The sequence below is a fragment of the Marmota marmota genome, unplaced genomic scaffold, assembly GCF_001458135.2.
Source record: "Marmota marmota marmota unplaced genomic scaffold, marMar, whole genome shotgun sequence".
Lineage (NCBI taxonomy): Eukaryota > Metazoa > Chordata > Mammalia > Rodentia > Sciuridae > Marmota > Marmota marmota.
Genome location: NW_026000254.1, coordinates 1,320,850 through 1,326,538, shown reverse-complemented (window position 1 = coordinate 1,326,538; position 5,689 = coordinate 1,320,850). Strand labels below are relative to the sequence as shown.

General features: G+C 37.0%; 1 pseudogene; it reads left to right on the top strand.

Moving 5' to 3' along the window:
* The first annotated feature begins 4,321 nt into the window (after positions 1 to 4,321).
* Positions 4,322 to 5,029, top strand: LOC107159868 (annotated as a pseudogene).
* The last annotated feature ends 660 nt before the right edge of the window (positions 5,030 to 5,689 follow it).

The window sequence follows — 5,689 nt, the reverse complement described above, 5'->3', positions numbered from 1 at the left end:
TTTTACCACTGAGCTACTCCACCCAGTTCAATTTTTTTTTAAATTTCTAATTGAAAAATGTTTTCACATAATTATAGCTTAACATGCAATTATAAGAAATAATATAGACAAATCTCTTGTACACTTTGCCTAGTTCCCCCTAATAGTACCATTTGCAACACTATAGTATGACTACAAGTTGGAGCCAGCTTGGGCAATTTAACAAGAACCTATCACAAAATAAAATTTTAAAAAGGGCTGGAGATACAGCATAGTAATAGAGCACCCTGGTGTTGACTCAAAAAGGAAAAGAAAGAAATTGATTAATTGGATTCCACTGAAATAAAGAACTACTGTTTACTTTTTGCAGTATTAAGACAGTAAAAAGGTAAGGAAGATATTTTTATACACTTTTCTGGGGGGTGCTGGGGATTGAACTCAGTCTTCTGCACATTAGGCAAGTGCTATCTATACTACTAAGTTGCATCTCCAGCCAAGAAAAAATAATAATAATAATAATAATAATTATTATTATTATTATTATTATTTTGCTGTACTGGTGATTGAACCCAGAAACATCCTCAGCCACTTCTGTTGATTTTTTGAAGAGTTCTTCATCACGTTCTAGATGCTAGTTCTTTGTTGGATATATGGATGGGAAATATTTCTTTCCAGTTTGTAGCTTATCTTTTCATCCTCCAAATAGCAACTTTCAGAGGCCAAAGTTTTTAGTTTTGTTGCTATTCTTGCTTTGTTTTGTTTTTGCAGAGATAGGCAAGCACTCTGAGACTAAGGTACATCTCCAGTGCAATTTTTCAGTTTTTATTCAAATGTAGTGATTTTTTTTTCTTTTTTGTATTGTGCTTTTGGTGTCACCTAAGATCTCTGCCAAGCCATAGGTCCCAAATATTTTCTACTGATTTTTCCTAAAAGTGTTACTGTTTTATGTTTTAAATTTAAATCTATGGGATTTAATATCAATTCCAAGTTAAATTTTCATATAAGGTTTAGGTTGAGGCTCATATTTTGTCTATGGGTGTCCAATTGTTCCAGCACCTTTTGTTGAAGAACTATCTTCACTCCATTGAATTGGTTTTTGCTTCTTTGTCAAAAATAAATTTGGGAGGGGCTGGGGCTGTATCTCAGTGGTAAAGCACTTGCCTAGCACGTGTGAGGCACTGGGTTCCATACTAGGCATCACATAAAAATAAATAAATAAAATAAAGGCTTGCAGTCTATCTACAACTACAAAAAAAAAAAAAAACTTTAAAAAAATCAATTGGGCCTCGTTTGGTAGTGCATGCCTGTAATCCCAGTGACTTGGGAAGCTGAGGCAGGAGGATTTCAAGTTTGAGATTAAGTGATTAGATTCAGCCTCAGCAATTTAGTGAAAACTTGTCTCAAAATAGAAAGGGCTGAGGCTGAGGATATATAACCCAGTTGGGACTGTCAGGGTATAACACAGTTTGAGAACCCTTGCCCAGTATTTCCAAGCCCATGGGCTCCAACCCCAGCATCAAAATAAAAATAAATTAGGCATGTTTTTATGGGTCTCTATTCTGTTCCATTGATCTGTGTGCTTAGCCATCTGCCAGTACCACAGAATCCTGATTACTGTAGCTACACAAGATATTGAATTTGGGTAGGCCAATTCCTTCCACATTATTATTCTTCTTTGTCCAGATTGTTTAGCTCTTCTATGGTGTGTGCCATTTCACTTATACTTTGTTTTTATTTTTCCATATTTTTATTGGTGCATTATAGTTGTATATATGGTGAGATTTATTATTACATATTTGTACATGCACACAATATGACGATATAATTTGGCCAATATCTTTGTCCAGAATTTCTCTTTTCCCTTCCTTCCTCCCTCCCCCAGTCCCTTTCCTCTATTCTACTATTCTACCTTAGATCTTCATGGAATCCATCCCCACAACTTTCTTTTCCTTCTTCCTCACTACCTTCCACATAGGAGAGAAAACATTCAACCTTTGACTTTCTGGGTCTGGCTTATTTCACTTAGCATGATAGTCTCCAGTTCTATACATTTATCAGCAAATGCCATAATTTCATTCTTAATTATGGCTGTAAAATTCCATTGTGTATGTAGACCACATTTTCTTTATTCACTCATTCATTGATGGATACCTAGGTTGGTTCCATAGTTTGGCCATTGTGAATTGTGCTGCTATAACATGGATATGCATTTATTACTATAGTATGATGGTTTAAGTCTTTAGGATAAATACTGAGGAGTAGTACATAGCTGGGTCTATGTACTACTGTTTTTGCAGAGATAGGCAAGCACTCTGAGACTAAGGTACATCTCCAGTGCAATTTTTCAGTTTTTATTCAAATGTAGTGATTTTTTTTTTCTTTTTTGTATTGTGCTAGCCTTTTGAGGAACCTCTATACTGATTTCCATAGTGGTTATACTAATTTACATTCCTACCAACAGTGTAAAAGTGTTCCTTTTTCTCCACATCCTCTCCAGAATTTATTATTGTTTGTATTCTTGATGGCTATCATTCTGAGTAAAATGAGATGAAATCTCAGGATAATTTTGAATTGCATTTCCCTAATTGCTAATGATTTTGAACATTTTTTCATATATTTCACATACATTTTGTAATAAACTTGCTTTGTCTATGTTGGGAGTTTGATAGGAATTGCATTATACCTATAATTAATTTTGGGAGAATTGACATCTTTACTTTGTTGAGTCTTCCAATCCATGAACATAGTAAAATGTTAGGATTTCTATTATACACGTGTGTGTGTGTGTGTGTGTGTGTGTTTGGTACTGGGGATTGAACCCAGATCTCTAATGTTAGTCAAATGCTCTACCACTGAGCTAAGTCCCAAATCCTTTTAAATTTAAGACAGGTCCTCACTAAATTACCAAGGCTGGTCTCGAATTTTCAATCCTCCTTCCTCAGCCTCCTGATTAGCTGAGGTTACAGGAGTACCACCACAACCAGCTTCATCACCATTTCATAATTCCTAGCATACAAATCCTGTGCACAGGCCAGGCATAGTCACACACTCCATAATCCCAGCAACTCTGGAGACTGAGGCAAGAGGATTGTAAGCTTAAGGCCATCCTCAGAAATTTTGAGACCCTGTCTCAAAAACATTAAAAAGAGCTGGGGCTGAGTATGTAACTCAGTGGTAGTACACCCCTGAGTTCAATACCCAGTATGACCACCCCCTACATACACACACACACACAATCTTTTACACACTTTGGAAGTGTAAACCTATTTAATTTTCCTTGGAATGATTATATTTAATATTGGATCTAATATTAGTTTTCTGTGTGTTTATTGTTAGTATATAGAAATGTGATTTTTTATTTGTTTTGGTTTAGCTTTTTTGTAGTTTCTGTGTGATTTTCTATGATAGGTGACTGTATCATCAATAAAATGGCAGGGGGCTGGTAGTTTCTCTTTATCAAGTTGGAGTAATTCTGCTCTATTTCTGGCTTTTGTGAGTTTTTTAAATAAATGGATGTTGCATTTTGTCTATTGCTTTTTCTGTGATAATTGAAATGTTCATATTATTTTTTCTTTATCTTGTTGACTTGGTGAGTTATATCAATTTACTTTATTTATTTATTTTGGGGATTGAACCCAGGGGCACTTAACCACTGGACCTCATCCCCAGCCCTTTTTTATGTTTTATTTAGACACAGGGTCTCACTGAGTTCCTTAGCACCTCACTTTTGCTGAGGCTGGCTTTGAAGTCACAATCCTCCTATCCCAGCCTCCTGAGCCACTGGGATTACAGGTGTGAGTCACCATGCCTGGATGATTTATTATCTTATTTTGAACCAACTTTGCATGCCTAGAAAAAGTTCACTGGGTCATGGTGTATAAATCTTTTTCATTCACAGTTGGTATAAGTTTATATTTGAGCAGAACTAGAGGACTTTTTAAATTTTTTTCCTTTTTGTGTTTGTTTTAATTCTCCAATTTGACTTCTTTCTTTCTTCCTTCCTTCCTTTGTTTTAACCCTCAGACTCTGGTCTCGACACTTACTTTTTGATTATTGTGCTTCTCTCACTTCAATTTTCTTATTCTAGTCCACCTGTATCCTAGTAAAGTTTAACAATGGCTCTCTAGAAAAAAAAAAGCTCTGATTTGCAGCATTTGCTGATTTATCTGATGTAAATATCCCCATCGTGATTAATTTCAAGCTAACAAGATGTCAATTAGCTTGCAAAATTCCTAACCTTTTAACAATCATCTTTCTTGAGAGCTGATTGGAGCCAGCTCCAGAAAACCACTGGCACAATTAAATCTTTGTACCATCCAGTTTGGCCAGATCAGTTCCCTGATAAAACTTTTGAGGTATGCCGAAGATGGCTGCGCTGGGAGGAAAGGAGTAAAGGTTGTGTCTTAAGCCCTGGCGTGTTAGAAAAACTGGAGAGGTACCGGCTGTTGGGAGGAGAGCAGCAGGGTCAAGATGGAAAACCATAAACCACATGTTACTATCAAGGAAAACTCAGTTTTTGATATCATAGCCAGAAAAATTGAACTACTACCAGAAGCAGAAAGGAATCTACTTGAACATGGATCCATGTATATTGGATTTAATGCTGCTCTCTGTGGCCTAATAAAATAGCAAGCAGTCTTTCTCCGTGTGTCTTGCATGTAACACAGGCCAGAATAGTAGTGCTCCCATTGTTGGCAGTGACTGCATCTTTCAAAGGTTTGGTAAGTTTACCTTTGAGTACAGGTGATTTGAATTGTGAAACCTGTACCGTGGCACTGGGTGGACTTGTTGGTTTTGTTTTAGGAGGTCTGCACCCTGTTTTCCTGGCTATACCTGTAAATGGTGGCCTAGCAGCTAGGCATCAGTTAGCCCTGTTACCAGAGAAAGGAAACACATCAACTTACTGGATTAAAGTTTCTAAGCCTATCTTCAGAAAGATGTTATTTCCCATTTTCTTCAGACTATGTTTGCAGTATACCTTGGGTCTAGACAATATAAAGTACTTATAAAGGCCCTTCAGTTCCCTGAACCTGGCCTAGAAATTCACTGATTTTGAGCAAATGTGTATACAAAATAAATTGTTAAGATAACCTCTCTCTCTAATGTTAAAAATAAACATAGACTTGTAATTTAAAAAACTTTTGAATACTTCTCCTTCACCAACCAGGATAAAAAAGTTCTCAGTTGGTCTGAGTTGGGGGTGTAGCCCAGTGGTAGAGCCATTACTTAGCTTTGCAGGCTCTGGATTCCATCCCCAGAAATGAAAGGGCGGGGAGAGGGAAGGAGGGGAGGAGAGAGGAGGGGGAATGGAGGGAGAGGGAGAAAAGGAAAAACAACTAAAATTCTTTAACCTAGTATTCCCTTTTCTTTATGATTTAGCCACTACAGATTTCATCTGCCTCATTTCTCAACCTGCCATCCTAATGTCCCATTCATTTTCAGTGGCCCAACATTCTTCCACACTTACCAGGTTGTTTCACTTATTTAGATCTTTTCTTTTGCTTCCCTCTGCAGCTGGTGAACACCTATTTATCTTTTCAAGGCTTGGCTGATGCCCTCAGGTGGAACTAGACATGCCTGTATTGATAGCCACTGAGACCACTATCTTAGCACCTGTAAGTCCTTGTCACATCTGTTCTTTTATCTTCCTTTCTCAGCTACCAACCTGTTAAGCTACTTGAGAATGGACAGAATCTCATTGTTATTTATC